The sequence below is a fragment of the Tiliqua scincoides genome, chromosome 5 (genome assembly GCF_035046505.1).
Source record: "Tiliqua scincoides isolate rTilSci1 chromosome 5, rTilSci1.hap2, whole genome shotgun sequence".
Taxonomy (NCBI): domain Eukaryota; kingdom Metazoa; phylum Chordata; class Lepidosauria; order Squamata; family Scincidae; genus Tiliqua; species Tiliqua scincoides.
In genome coordinates this window covers 91,460,296-91,476,435 of record NC_089825.1, presented here as the reverse complement: position 1 = coordinate 91,476,435, position 16,140 = coordinate 91,460,296, and the positions used below count along the sequence as shown (strand labels likewise).

Here is a 16,140-nt window from a genome sequence, read left to right as displayed (position 1 = left end):
GGAATAGTGAGGAAAGTGTTCTTGAAGGTCTATAAATTTTATAAGTTATCTGGACTCAGATCCCTGTTTCCCCCTGTGAGCTTCTTGGCCAAACTTGGGCGGCTTGCTCTCAGCCTAACCTACCTTGTAGGATTGTTTGGAGATAAAATAGGAGGGGAGTACAGTATACACTTACACAAACTCTGGAGCAAGGAGTGGGATTGTATTTTTGGATGGCTTTGGTGTGCCCCCCCCCATAATAGAATTCTAAAGTTCATCCTTCCCCCCCCCCATAGCAGTGGATTGTATAAAAAACAAGCAAAGATGCCTATTGGTGTATGCACATGTTAAGTTACCCCTTTCCTTTAGTTACCCCAATTTCTTTTGAAGAGCCAACTTTGTCTCTGTAGAAGAAAAACGGACATCCGTAGTCTCATGCAGTAGTGTTGTCATTTGCAGTCTCTTTACTTTGTCTCATAGAATGTAATGGGAGTGATTGAAAATTGAGTCTGCTCCTGTCCCCATCCTTAGTCTACTTACCCCCATTCTGGGTTGGTTGTGGGTCATTTCAGTATAAGGGAACCCACGGAACTATCGCAAGAACTTAGTACTACAGCGTGACTGCATTAATGATTGCATTGTGACACATTTGCCACAAGAAGGAGCTGTCATTTTTTAATGCACCACCTTTGAACACAAATTTGGAAAGATGAATGGCTTTGTGCAGAAGTGCAGTTTTCAGTTCATAGCAGTGGTTCAGGCGGCTACAAGCATGTGGCTACTGATACCAGCCATCCTGAGCAAAGAGGCTTAACATAGTTTGCAGCACAGCAGAACAGGTGCATTGCAAATATATACTACTTTGTATTGAGTCAGACCATTGGACTATCTAGTATTGCCATTGCAGACTTTCCAGGGTTTCAAGCAGGCATGTTGGCCAACCCTACCTGCAGATGGCAGAGATTGAACCTGGGATCTTCTGCATGCAAAACATGTGCTCTGCCATACAGGTAGGTTCATAGCGGGGAATATGCTGATCAATGGATGTGTGTTTAAATAGTGCTCTGCCAAATTCAGTCTTGCAATTTATCATGAAGGCAGATGAACAGCATCAAAAGTGTCATCTTCTGCTGCAAAGCTATGTCTAGAGGAACACTTTTCATTATGTTTACCAGATGGCATCTACGATTATTTGTCAGTCCTACAGCTCTTTTAGCATTCCAGGTACCCCTGTGATTTTTGCCCCAAACTCAGAGCATGTCAAAATGCCCGAGAAGAACTGGAAGGGGAATGTCACTAAAGCATGGGACCAACACACTCTCCCCTCCATTGATAAGCTCACCTCTGTTTTTCCAACATTTCATATACAGTACAATTATTTTGAATCCAGAGATAATTATATGAAGTTCAAGATGTTGGATTTCTGCTGGACTTTGCCACCTGATGGTAAGACAGAAACCACAGTTATCCACCTCTGATCTATCAACATGCTCAGAGGGTGGATGTCTCAGGGCTCCCTCTGCTGCCTTGTGGGTAAGCTGCTTGCGTGGATATAGGCATGCAAGGGAAATGGTTGTTTTTCTTGTTCCTCACCAGTCACCCCCAAATAAAACACTCATTCCTTACTATCTAGCCTGTGTCCTAATGCAAGGAAGTAACTGTCTTAGGTATCCAGTTGTATTGTGTACATTTCTGGGTAGGGGCTCGAAATAGCATTGATGAGGACCAAGGGCAGCCTTGGGCTGCCACTGATCTTGACAGACGATTACAAAGAAGAGCAAGTTTATAAGGTGAAACTCTCCTGTGAAGTATATTCTCCTGGCATAACCGTTTTGGGAAAGCTCTGATTTCTCCCTAGTACAGCCTTGGTTTATGCCCTGTGCTAATCCAGATGAAAAGTTGAAGACTCTGCCCCAGAATCCTTTTTGACTTTCTCCCTTCTTCCTTGAGGGGCAAGTTTGAATGATGGTCTTGTTCAGGAAATACAGGCGTGCACCGCTTAACAACCATTCGCTTGACGACAAACTGCATATACGACGGTGGTCAAAGCATAATAAAGATGCTGTTAATGAAGCAATTGCATCTCTCATAACCTGCAGTGGAGTGCCTATTTACACGACAGATTGCCTCTTCTTTGCATTAAGAGCCTGTCTCCAGTAGCCTGTGCATCAAGCTAGTGTCTGGCAGGGAGTGTCTTTTTACACAACAAAGGCAATAGATTGGACTGGATGTTCACTTAATGACCTAATCGCATAACAGGAATCTGAAAATGTATCCCTGTTAAGTGATGCATGCCTGTATGCATCTTTTTTTAAAATCATTGTCCTGCAATGCTTTTTTCAGAAGAAACAAATTGTCCAATTTTTATTGCTATATTGTAGTTGAGAGCAGATTTTGGAAGAGCATGGCGTATGATGACTCTATCATATCATCCAGTGTGATTCTCATATTGCTGGACAATGGTAGTATAACAGCCAATGTCACATTTGCCCCCTCCCTTTTGAAAGTGCATGCCAGTTTCTCACCCCCCCCCCACCCTGTGCCTGTGATCTGGGTAGCAGATGAACACAAGTCCACCATGTTCCTACTAACAGCTACAACAGCAGTGGCAGCGGAGAGCTCTTGCTGTATCTGCCCATTGTTTGCTTAGCTTTCCCAGTTGGACAGTGGACAAGCAAGTCTGCCATCACTGAAACAGTAGGCAGTGGTGCCTGTTGTTGCCACTTGCTTTCCGTCATCTCCTGGTAAGCCCCAGGCTTTGGCTGAAAGTACAGGCCAAGCAGCAAACTGTCCTCCTCCTTCCACCAGTGCTACTTTATAAATTGCAGCTGTCCCAGACTCTGATAATGCATTGGGAGCAGGACTCCTGGGAATTGTAAAATTGTGCTGGAAGAATACAGGGAAGTAGTAGTGACCCACCATGACCGAGTAAGCATGCTCACTGTGGGGAGCAGCAGTGGTGCCTAAGGTGTTGGCTGGTGATGGATGCGGACCTTTGGCATGGATCCTGCAAAACCTCACCAGCGGCACCAATCCTGTTACTGGAGAGATGGATGGGGCTGAAAGTGGCTAGCTGCAAATGTCTGAGTAAATCTTCTGTCCCCTGGAACTATCCCTGCATCAGCATTCACTGTAATAAAGATATGTTGTCCTCCTTCCACTCTAATTGGGGGGGGGGGCGCGATTCCAAATAGAACTGAGGTGGGAGGAGAGATGTTACTCTGGTTTTTTCTTCTAATTCCTTGGCCATGTGCAACCTGGTCTTGGGGTAGGGGATGCACATGATAAATAGTCAACGAAAATGCTGCCTCCCCACAACAAAGTGATCTTTGACAGCAGCACATCAGAAAGAATCAGCAGTTTTCTCCATATCATTGCCTGATAATGGATAAGGACATGAAAACCAGCATTTACACTTCCAAACTTCCTCCAAGTAGATGTAACCAGCCATGACACACCTCCCCGCCCCCCCTTCATTTATTAAGTGATTAACAAAGCACTGGGGTTTAAAGCATGCTAAAGCCATAATTCCCTGCCATGGAAGATGATGATGGTCAACTGCTGTTACTTGGGGGGGGGAGGGGGGGTGAAAGCAAGCACATTCTGTTCTTGATTTTCTCTTGTGTTTTTCGTTAGGACTGCAAGCGCTAATCGGCTTTAAAAATGACTTTTAATGGACTAAAAAGGCATCCCCGTTAAGCAACAATTAAAGCAGTAAAATATTTTAAATGTAATATACTTTTAATGTATTTGATAAAAATATAATTTTTTTTTTTAAACTACCATTGTAGAAAGGCCACTCTCAGACTGGACTGTCTGCTGCAACAAACACCAGTTGCTTACCTGGGGGGTGAGATCCAGTGGGTCACTGGACCTTGGGTGGGATGGCTGGGGGTGCGGCACCCCCAGCCATGCCACACACCCCCACCAGTCCCGCCTGCTGCCTCCCTTCAGGAGTGCCAGGAAGGCCACACATAGCCTCCTTGACGCCCCCCAAGCCCTTATAAGAGCCTTAGAGGACTGAAAAACATCACCTCTGGTTTCTTGGAGAAACTGGAAGTGATGTTTTTATGCCCTTAGAAGGGCTTCTGAGGGCTGGGGAAGCCTCTCCAGCCCTCCAAAGGCCTCTGCAAGGGAAGCGGAGGGACCGGTAGGGGGTGGCAGCCTAGCTGGTAGATGGCAGTTTGTGGTTGTGGCACCAGGGCCAGGATCACCACTGTCACATGGGCATAGTCTAAAAACAAAGCATGCTTCTACCCTACACCCTCCATTGTTTTAGTAATATGCAGACTTAATTGATCAGTCAAAACTAATTGATTGACTTGAGTTTTATTTAGTTGGGTCTGATCAGGCACTGACAGCAAGTTCCAAGGCTGAAATGATACCTGACTCAGGTTGATGAGTAAGAGGTCACTGGGTTAAAGCGTTTGGGATTACAGATAGGGGAATCCCAAGCTTGAAAGTGGAACTTGCATGGTTTTCTGTTGCAGAAAGTAGCTTTAAGAGGCAAAATGCCTGAGAGGCACTCCTGGTTGTGAATGGTGTGCTTAAAAGGCTGATTAGCCTTGCAATACACATGGAAGACACAACTGGGAAAGAACTAGGATCTACATATGGTGTATATGGTGAGGGGAACTTGGCTGTTTCAGTGTGTGTGTGTACCATTCACAATTTTTCTGCTTTCTACTTATTCAGATTTTTGTTTTCCTAAAGAGCAAAGGACACACATGCAAAACTTGGCAAACCTTCTCCGTAGCTGTGGAAATGCTGTGTCCTTATCTTTTCCTTTGTAACCCTTGACACAGTTCACAGTTCACTTGCACAGCTTTTGTACACTGTCCTTTCTTCCAGTGGCAGTCAATAAAGTTGCCTATTCCGTTCTTATGTTCGTTTCCATTTTCATGCAGTCATATTTTTTTTTACCATTCCTAGACCATATTTATTCAACCACTGTGCTTCTCATAAGCTGGCCCAAGACCTCCTGGTGCCTGAGGCACCATGCCAAATGTTGCCAACCCTTAAATGTGGTTGACGATGTGTAAACTCATGGCTCTCCTTCATGCTTTTGTCTTCCTTTTCCAAGTGGGAGTAGGAGGAGGATGGGTGGACAGAAGTGGGTGACCACTGCCATTCTGCTGCCTGAGGTGGCAGCTTCAGTTGGCCTCATCGGTGGACTGGCCTTGAGCACAGAAGTGATAGATGAATTTTGAAACACCCTCCTAACCAGATGCAGAATTAGGAGTGCTTGATTTTTCAATGGGCTCAGACGTAACCTTGCAGTAAACCCTGATCGAATTTCCATGAAAAAGCAGGAAGAAGCAAAAATGGACTTACTAAGCCTTGGACAACATTGTCATCCATAATGCAGGAAATGTCCACTGAACACCTCAGTAATGAACCAGGCAGGCTCTAGCTTTGAAGTCTGTCTTACGATTGGTGCTTTATCTTCTTAGTCCATTCTAGGTTTGTACTTAGTTTTTTCCCCATTTTAAGACAAATGTTTTGCTACCTATCTACAAAAAGACATCCATTTGTCATCCTAATAGTCTGTTTCTTTTGAGGTCACATGATGCCGTGTGTGTGTGTGTGTGTGTGTGTGTATTTCTATATATCACATAATATTCTGCACCAAGTTGCTTTACAGCCCTATTCTATGCTGTATGTTTACATGGCTTAGTAGTTGGCAACCTTCAGTCTCAAAAGACTATGGTATTGCACTCTGAATGGTGGTTCTGGCACAGCATCTAGTGTGGCTGAAAAGGCCGATTTGGGAGTGACAATCCCTTCCACACTGGGAGCAAGTGCAGTCTGTCCCTGGTCTGTCTCCCTGGCTATGGGCCTTCCTTCTTTGCCTCTTTGCCTCAGCCTGTTGGCCAAGTGTCTCTTCAAACTGGGAAAGGCCATGCTGCACAGCCTGCCTCCAAGCGGGCTGCTTTCATGGCTTAGGACTTGAATAAAGAAGTAGCCTTGCAGTGCTTTTTTCCTCCTGGGTGACACTTCCACATAGGAAACTGCATTATAATCAGAATGTTGGTCCTTTTAAGTTGGAGCTATCTGTAAAGTGAGTGGCAGTGGCTCTCCAGGGTTGCAGATGTGGGTCTTTCCCAGCTCTCCTTGGAGATACCAGGGATCTAACCCTGGATCATCTGTATGCAAATACATTGTGGCTCAGTGGCAGAATATATCCTAAGAACATAAGAAGAACCCTGCTGGATCAGGCCCAGGGCCCATCTAGTCCAGTTTCCTGTATTTCACAGCAGCACACCAGATGCTTCAGGGAGCAGACAAGACCACAAGATACTTGCATCTCGATGCCACTCCCCTGCAACTGGCATTGTATTTACCCTTGCACCCACCCAATGAAGACACTAGCAAGTGGTTTGGGTTTAACTCGGGCCACTTTATTGAACACAAGTGCCCAATTTTTAAAACATGAAACCTACTGAACACACTGTCCTTCCCTTGCCAGTCTAGGGTAGGTGAAAAAATTGCCACCCATTAGCAATTTGGATGGCACAAAAAAATTCCTACCTGGCTCTCATGATGAGTGACCAGCTGTAATCTCAGACTGTACATAGCATGGGTTACAAGCTATGATGGAGTTACAAGCTATGATGGAGTTTTCCAGAAATCTGTCCAATGCCTTTCGAAAGGCATCTAGGGCCAGAGGCCATCACTACACCTTGTTGCAAGGAGTTCCACAGACCAACTACATGTTAGTTAAGAAAAATGTTCTTTTATCTGTTCTAATTCTTCCAACACTAAATTTTCTCCTGCTGTCCCTCTTCCACCACTTCTCGAATGGGGTATAGGAGTTCTTCTTGAACTCATGGGTAAAATTGATATCTCCTTTTTTTTTTTAGCAGTGATTCTGTTTTAGATTGGAATCTCCTTGGGTGCAGAGACTTGTCAATTTTATCCTGCTGCCTTTCTTATGCCTCTTCTCGAATGCAAAACCCTATGCATGAGGAAAAACTAATATCCTTTTTCTTTTTTTAAAAACCTTTTTCTGTTTTGGGTTGGAAGCTCCTTGGGTGCAGAGACCTATCAGTTTTATCCTGCTGCCTTTCTTACACCTCTTCTGGAATGCAAAATCTGAAACATGGGGAAAAACTGATAGCCTTTTTCTTTTTCAAACCAGTGTGTTCTGCTTTAGATTGGAAGCTCCTTGGGTGCAGAGACCCGTCTGTCTTTTGTACCTATGCAAACTCCTTCATGCCCACCACTGGAGCTGGATAAGGTCTGCTGCACTCCTAACAGGCAGGTCTATGACAGCCAATGCCAATGAACGCAGTGGAGTTCCACTGACTTTTCATTGCTGCTCTGTCTGCAGCTGCAGAAGTGCAGGCGCGCGCCCTTTAAGGGCGGCCGGAAGAGGCTCCGCCCCTGCCTGAGCAGTGCCCCCTCCAGGGTTCTAGGCGAGTGAGCGAGCCAGGCTATTTATAGAGCCGGAGCAGGAGGGGGGGGGGAGGCAGTCACGTGACGGCGAATGACGTCACTGAATGTTGTTGTTGGTGTTTGGTGGCTGGCGGCGGTGGAGGGCAGGCGAGCAGAGCCAGCTGCAAAGATGGAGGAGAAGAGGAAGAGGAGGAGGTGGTTGTGGTTATGAAGGGCTGCAGTGGCAGGGACAGCGGGCCAGAGCCTTTGCTTTAGGAGGGGGGCACAGCTGGGGCAAGGCTGGGCCCAGTAATTGCAGCCTTCCAGCCTGCAGGAACATCTGCAAGAGCAGCAGCAGGAGGAACCACGCGCCATTTTCCCCCATCATCTTGCAGGTAAAGAAGGCAGCCAGGGCGGCTCAATGCCCCCCCAGGACTCCTGCAGTCCCTGCTGTGTATGCCTCTGGGGGGCAGCTGTGCAGAGCTGGGGGGGCAAAACTCTGCAGGAAGGGAAAACAGAGCTGTAAGCTTGAGCAAGAAATGATGGGGGGGGATAGGTGGTGGTGGTGCAGGGACCCACAGTGGGTGACTGACCTCCTGGTGCAACGCTAGAGTCCAGGCAGGGCACAGGAGGTTGGCACAGCCCTGCCATGCAAAAGTGTGTGGCACCCGGTCCAGGGCGGAGTTGCTGGGGTGTTGCTCAAAGAGTCACTCCTTCTGCTTCCTGTCCTGTCATTGAAAAACTGTGGTTTTTTTGGGGGGGGGGGGTGGTGGTGGTGCAGGGACTTGCAGTGGGTGACCTCTTGGTGCAACACAAAAGCCCGGACAGGACACAGGGGGTTGGCACAGCCCTGCCATGCAAAAGTGTGTGGCACCCGGTCCAGGGTGGAGTTGTTGGGGTGTTGCTCAAAGAGTCACTCCTTCTGCCTCCTGTCCTGTCATTGAAAAACCGTTTTGCAGGGATGCACGGTGGGTGACCTCCCAGTGCAACGTGGGATCTGAAACTTCCAGAGCCCACATGGGACACAGGGGGTTGGCACAGCCCTGCCATGCAGAAGTGAGTGGTACCCGGTCCAGGGTGGAGTTGTTGGGGTGTTTGCTGAAAGAGTCGCTCTCTCTGCCCTCTTGCCCTGTCATTGAGAAACTGCGTTAGTGGTGATGGTGTTGGTGGTGCAGGGATCTACTGTGGGTGATATCCCAGCATGATGTGGAATCTGAAGCTTCCAGAGGCCAGACGGGACACAGGGTTGGCACAGTGCTAACTTGCAAAAGTGTGTGGCACACGGTCCAGGGTGGAGTTGTTGGGATGTTTTTAACGAATCACTTTTTCTGCCTCCTGCCCTCTCATTGAAAAACTGTATTGGAGGTGGTGGTGTGGTGTGCCAGACAGCGCACAAAAAAAGACATGGTGTAGATGTGTGAGATGAAGCTTTTGCGGGTTGCAGACTTCCCAGCACTGTTGCCAATCACCCCTTGGCTCTCCAATGGCTGGAAAGGAGAGCACGGATGGGCTGCTTTCATATAAAGCTATACCAGGCAAGAGGAGGAGGTCTAAGGCCTCATTCAGAGCAAAGTTTAAGTTTATGTGTGTGCAAGTTGCAAGATTCCTGTAAAGGCTTGGTGATAGAGGGCATGCTTTGTATGCAGGAGGTCTCTGCTTCAGTGTCTGGCTTCTCTCCATAGGGCTGAAAGAAGAACCCTGTTTGAAATCATGGGGACCTGTCCCCAGTTATGCAGTGCATTCTGAGCTAGATGGACCAGGGGGTTCTGACTTGGGATACGTCTCGGTGTTTTGACTCTTGCAAAATGTCTTCCCCTTTAACTATAGGTACTCTCCAGATGTTTTGGTGGGTTTCTTTTCCAGGTGTCAGCTCCTTGTGTTGCTCTTTTCTTCTACCCTTATCCCCAAATTACCTTGTAAGGTTTACGTTTGGTTGCCAAAGCAACTGAGGGCTAGATGAAAGACAACCCCCCCCCCCTTTTTGCAGGTTTGAAGGATTTGGACATACTTGTGTTTTTATTCCCTGTGGGGTTAGGGTATGTGTTCTTGCTGTCATTCATAGCAATGGGGAGGGTTGAGATTGAATGTGTGAACAAAAATCTGCTCATTGATTGCAGACATGACACAGATTTTTTTAAAATGGGTGCTTGTGATGTGCTTCACATATTAAAATGGATGATGTATGTGAATTTGGACGGTGGGATTTGGGCAAAGAACAAAACAAGCTCCATCGTATTATCTGCTGTTTTCAGTGGGTTTGTCCTTACCTGTCATCATTTTGACAAAATTACTCTAAAGAGTATGGAATCTGGGCTCTAGTTTCATCTGCAGTGTGCTTTGGGAAGGATGTTATCAGTTGGGATGGCTTGATGAATGGGAGGTAGATAGCGAGGCTGAAACTTCCCCACCTGCATTGGACATGGCATGTTTTGCTTTGGTGGTGCATCTCAAGGCTGCCTACGTTTTGTCAAGGCTCTGAGTAATTTTTGAAATGGTTAGGAATGGTTTGAAATGGTCATTTCAAGTTAGTTTTCCTTCTGGGTGCTGGAGCAGGGAGCAAAACAGGTATACTTTCTGGAAAACTAGCTTCCTATGTTTTGAATAAAATTGATATGTTTTAAAGTCTTGTAGGAGAGAAAACAGGTGTGTCTAAAACTGCAATCTTATGCACATGTATCTGGAAGTAAATTCCGTTCAGTTTATTAGGCGTTGCTTCCAAGTAGACATGCATAGGATTGTGGTATAGGAGAATAAGCCAGGACTTTCTTGGCTCAAATCCCATGTCTGCCATTACCTCCACTAGGTGACCTTAGGCAAGTGACTTTCCCTGCATCTTGGCTGCTCCAGCTGCAGTATGGGGATAATAAAACTTACCTGACAGGTTTGTTGAATGGACGGCATCAGTGTAAATACGTGATGTGCCTTGTAAGCTCAGAAGGCACTGGAGCAGCGGTTCTCAGACTCACAGGGAGTTTGTGACTGGAGGTAAGTCTTGGTGGGGGGAAGGTAAGTTTGGTGGGGGGAAGGCAGTGACGCGATCCACAGTATCCACAGTTTTTATTAAATTTACCCCTATCTGCAGTAGCCTCCTGGGGGTGTGGGGAGCCCCGCAGAGCCCTCTGCAAGTCTTCCCATGCCTCAAAATAATTTTAAAAATGCAATTGCAACCCAATTCTGGTTTTGTGATTGCGACCCTAAGTGGGTCATGACCGCATTTTATACTTTTGAGGCACAGGGAGCCTTGCAGAGGTCTTTCTGTGGTTCCCCACAGCCCGAGGAGACTGGTTTGGGCAGGGGCAAGTTTTTAAAAAGTTCCTGCTACCATGGCAGCTACGTGATCTTGTGGATTGCATCGCTACCTTCCCCCCTTCCCTGCCCCTTAAGGTGCCAGGGCACTCATTCTTAAGCTGGTGGGTTGAGACCCACCAGTTTGAGAACCACTGCACTAGAGAAAGGTTAAGTGGTGTTATGATCTGTGGAACAGCCACTTCCCACTCTTTGATGCTGTAGAACAGGGTTGTCCAAACATTTTGGCAGGAGGGCCGCATCATCTCTCTGACACTGTGTCAGGGGCTGGGGAAAAAGAATTAATTTACCATTTAAAATTTGAATAAATTTACATAAATGAATATATTAGAGATGGAACTTTTATGAATGAATGAAGGTATTGCAGTAGCTCAAGGTCTATAAAAAGCCTTGCACAAGGCAAGGCCAGCCTTTCCTTCGCTGCCACTGCTGCATCACAGACATGAAACAGCAAGAAGTGGTGGGAACCCTCATCCCACAGCTCTGGTGAGAGGTCAAACAGTTGTCCTCTTGCTGAGAATGGTTGCGTTGGGCCAGCATGGACTCCAGCAAGTCTCTGGAGGGCCAGAGGCTCATTGGAGTCTGGAGGCTCCCTGAGGACCTAATTAGGAGCCTCCGAGGGCTGCAAGTGGCCCCCAGGCAGGGGTTTGGGTACCCCTGCTGTAGAAGTACAAGCAGAATTGTGAGACCGTGGCATCCAGTGTGTGAACGGCAGAGTTCTGGAATGATGAGAGTATCAGCACCAAGCTGTTGTAGACTGGAAAAAACCCAGCCCCAAGTCTACGAATCCCTCCATGACCATCACTGTGTGCTGGGGCTTTAGAAGTCAGCTACTTCCTATGGGAGTAGACCCTCGCCTGGCTGATTCTTGATACTAAACCTGTTTATAGGGCTTCTGGTATAAACAGTTTATTGACAGAAAAGTGCTGCTAGCCAGATTATGCATGTTACAAAAGGGGGGGAACTCCCTCATCTTCTACCTTCATCACATGTGGACCAAATATTATGTCATGGGGGAAAACGCTTTTAAAATGATACTGGGGTATATGCATGACTGCCCTTAGAGGCAGCTGCACTTTTCCTAACCTTTCAGAAGTGACATTTGCAAACTTGAGTCACAAGGTCTTCAGACCCATGTGACTAAAAAGTTCAGAAGATGACTTTGCCTGTTTGTTTTTTTCTGAACTCTGTAACTATTTAATGTCCTACCTTGGCTAGTTCATAAGTTACTCTTCCTTGTAGTGTTAGGAAGCAGTCTGTGTATGCACGCTATGACACTGGGCAAAGTAACATGGTAGAGCTTTTGTTGAGAAGGATCCTGCAGGTTTTCATTCCCAAGGTAAAACTCCTATTTGGCCTCATCTATTGTTCTTTCAGAGTAGCACAGTTAGGTTTGGGATGGGGCTGGCTAACATTCTGCAGTCTATGCATGAAACTGAGGGTTGCATGTTACTTGCTTCTGTTTTGCAAGCTGCTTCTGCACCCTATCACTTTGAATCTGATTGTATTGCTGAGTTGCACCTTGAAAGGATCCCCCTCCCAGATTCAATTGGTGAGAGATCCTAATTTGTTGGAGTGACTCCCCCTTCCCGGCTTTTCCTACTGTGGTTTGGCTTATTTGCTTGAGCCACCTGGAATTCTTCACTCTGCAGGCACCTCAAGGTAAGGAACCTGCTCTCTGTCTGCAGCGCACAGTGCTCTGGGTCAAATCAATGGATCTGTTTGGGAATTGATTTGCGTGGACTATATTGCCTTCTGTGTGTTGTGTAGTAGTTAAGAAGAGGAGTGATTGGGCAGGAAATCTCCAGTTCTCATCTCACCTCATCCATGGACTTGTTGGCAGACCTTGGCAAATTGCTCTTTCTCAGCCACCCCCACTCCCCCTGCCAGCCATCTGTAATATGGAGAAAACAATACTGGCTGTTGTAAAGCTTTTGAACAGGATTACTGGGATAATAGAGTGTGAAGTGCTCTGAGCATTTAGGAAAATTACTGTAGAAGTACAAAGTTGGCAAGTAGGTTAAACAGGATGGATTTTTGGTTCTTGCCCTGCCTGTGGTGCAATAGGCCTGTAGTTCTAATTTTCTGCAAATATTTCAGAATGTCAGTTTTCATTCCCCCCCCCCAAATAAATAAATAAATAAATAAATTTCTAGCCTGGATGCATTTGTAGAGCTAAGGCTAAAAACAGCCCCAACACTAAAACTTGATGTTTTGAAGTGTGAAGTAAGTTTTCCTTACAGAGATGTGCACAGTTGCCAGGGAAGGTGTGAACTCTTACACCAAATCTGGGTTGGGAGAATAGAATTAGGTATGTCTTTATTGGATTAGAACAGGGATGGGCAAATGCAACCTGGGGGCCACTTGCATCCCACAGTGTCCCCCAATTTAGCCCCCAGGGAGCCCCCAGTCTCCAATGAGCCTCTGGCCCATTGGAGACTGTTGGAGCCCACACTGGCCCATGGCTGCTGGTCGCAACCGCCAGATGTGAGCTACGGGACCGAGTTAGAGCAAGGCCTTTATAGTCTCCATGTGTTTCTGCTTTTCCCTGGGCATTATTTTAACTGCCCTCCCCATTACCTCTGAGCAACTTATGTCTCCATGTGTTTCTGGCTTGATCTGTATGTTTTCACTGTGCAAGAGGTGTGTGGCAAACAGTTCATAGTTGTCATGTGGTTCTACATGCCTGTATTATAGTTCTCATATGTATTACAAATAAGCTCAGTAAAATTCATTCATTCATATAATAAGTTTCATCTCTAATGTATTCATTTATGTAAATTTATTCAAATTTGAAATGTAAATTAATTCTTCCCCCCCCCCCCCCCGGTCCCTGACACAGTGTCAGAGAGACGATGTGACCCTCCTGCCAAAACATTTGCCCATCCCTGGCTCAGAAGACAAATATTGTCGTCCCATGTCTCAGTGAAGCCTGATTCCAGCACTTTGCCAGAAATAACTCAAGCTATTTTGAAAGGTTCAGGGCTTAGCTCCCAAGAAGGAGTGCCTCAGCACTAAGTAACCACAATGACCACTGTATCGCACTTCCTTTCCCACAGTACCCTCTTATGGGCCTATAAGACTTCTTCCCAGGGCTGGCTCATTGGTGAAGTAGGCTGAGACCACTGTCTCAGGCAGCAGAAGGGTTTTATCTCAACTTCAACCAAAATGACCCAGTGGGTCAAACTGCACAGATTTATTGTTTGTTTATAGTCAATACTATGCAAGGCCTTATACCTTGTGCAGTACCATGCTGTTCCCAAGCCACCTGTCCATACCTGTCCATACTTATTCTCTCGTGCTTTCTGGACTGGAAAAGGAAGAGAGAACAGAGCGGAAGTATGTCAAAGCTCTAGCCCACCATTTTCATCTGTGCTTTCTGTTCTTTTTTGAAACTGGGGAGTGGGAAGAGGCGGAAGCTAATGCATCATTGGGTAAAAGGCCAGCCAGGGTTGACACACTGCCTTGGGCACCAGGAAACCTTGTGCCGGCCCTGCTTGTGCCATCTCTTTTCTACCCTGATAAAAGGGTAAGGTGCATATTTTTGTATAAAACCTGGTCAGCAATGAATCGAAGCAAACATGAATAAACTGTGTGTTGTTAAGAGATCCAATTGCTGTAGAGGCTTGGGGACTCTGTTACTTGGCTTCAGGAAGTTCATCAGGCAATGTTCAAAGGCCTTTGTTTTACATCAGTGATTTCCAGCCTTTTCCATGTCACGGCATACTGACAAGGTGCTTAAGTGGTCAAGGTACGGTATCAGTTCGTTGACAGTTGACAAGGCACACCATGCTGCTGAAGGAGGCTCGCATCCCCCAATGGCCCTACTAACAAAAGACCCCAAAACTCCTGTGGCACACCTGCGAACCATTTGTGGCACACCAATGCATACTGGTTGAAAATCACTGTATCAAATGATCAGAAATAATGACACAGATTGAAATAAGCCCAACCTGATCTTTAATTGATTGGGTTATTTGGATGAAAGAGTTGTCACGTTAAGAACAAATGGTTCATGAGCAGTGCACAAATGGTTCATGTGGTTTGCTGATTCCTGAGAAAAGATGTAGCAGAAGCAGTTGCAATTTGCACTATGTAATATTTGTGTGGTGAATGTGCTCGGTATTGTACAGTAACTTGCTATCTTATATCCTTTTGCTTTGATGACTTGTACTCCATATTAGGTGGTCCAAAGCAAGTGTGGAGGATAAGAGATAGACCAATAAAGTAAGGAGAGAGAAGGTAAATTATGTCAGAGAAAGAGATAAGATGACATGCTGCTGATTCTTTTAGTCATTTCTAAATGGTCACCAAACAGGGTTAGCAAATACAGGTGGGCCCTTTTCATCCGAAGGTTTGAAACCTGTGAATTTGTCACACCACTTGACCAGCTTAACGTGACCAGAACATGACCCCTTCCAGCTGTGATTGGGACACTTTCTGAGACCTGGAGAGGCCACACGCAGCCTCTCCAGGCCTCAGAATATGGCCCAGACCCAGGGATTTGGATACCCAGGGGTTTTGGCATCCTCAGGAGCTCCCTGGAACCCCTGCGGATACCGAGGGTTAACTGTACAGTCTTGCTAAATCCATACTTTAAATGAATCTAGAAAATCTGCATCATCCAAGCAAACCTGGAATGGTTTCACTAACCCAGACTTGACTGTGCTTCTCAAAGATAATAAACTTAAGGAAAGGGTTTTTTTCTTCCCAAGAAGTAGCTCAACTGATATCTTTTAGAAAAAGTTGCTGGCATTACTCTCTCACTTAAGAGCGTTAATCAACTTCCTGATAAATGGGGACAGTCTTTTCCTGCCAACCCTGATTAGTCAGGAAGAACAGCAGTACACTGTATAATGAACTTGTACTTTGCCAGACCATTCCAGTCATTCTGGTGGCAACAGCCAATTCTGGACTTGGGGAGAGCTTCCAAAAGTTGGATTCACCTGTGTTTTTCATCACTTGTCATGGTTCTTGGAGCTTCATCCTCAACCCTGAGCCCAAGCTCTTTTGTGAAGCAGCATGAAGAGGTGCCTAATAGTCATTGTCTCACAGGCTCATGGTGGCTTTGGAAACCATGAGAGTCTGGTCCTGGAAATCTATAGGACCTCTAACTAGCCCACTGCTGCAAAAAGGGTTGCTGAGAGCTGAACCATGATCACGCATTTGACTCTGACAGGCATAGTAGTAAATCCCCTAATATGTGCATCATCTAGATTTAGGCCAGTGCAGAATAAGTTCTTATGTACGAACTTGAGAGCCAGGATGGTGTAGTGGTTCTGTTTGTGAGTTGGACTTAGACCTAGAAGATGCAGGGTCAAATCCTCTCCTCGGCCATGAAGCTTCCTGGGTGAGCTTCGGCCAGTTACTATCTCTCACTACTATCTCCCGCTATCTACTACACAGGGTTGTTGTGAGGAGAAAATGAGGGAAGGAACCGTGCACACAACCTGGAGTTCCTTAGAAGAAGGACAATGT

At 46.2% G+C, this 16,140-nt stretch overlaps 1 protein-coding gene across 2 annotated transcripts in view; it reads left to right on the top strand.

Moving 5' to 3' along the window:
- Positions 1–7,506: 7,506 nt before the first annotated feature.
- HDAC5 (histone deacetylase 5) overlaps positions 7,507–16,140 on the top strand; it is a 129,177-nt gene continuing 120,543 nt past the window's right edge. For both annotated transcript variants that reach the window (XM_066628789.1, XM_066628787.1), the window contains exon 1: positions 7,507–7,751. The gene's annotated coding sequence lies outside the window, so the exon portion shown is untranslated. The remainder of the gene's footprint in view (positions 7,752–16,140) is intronic.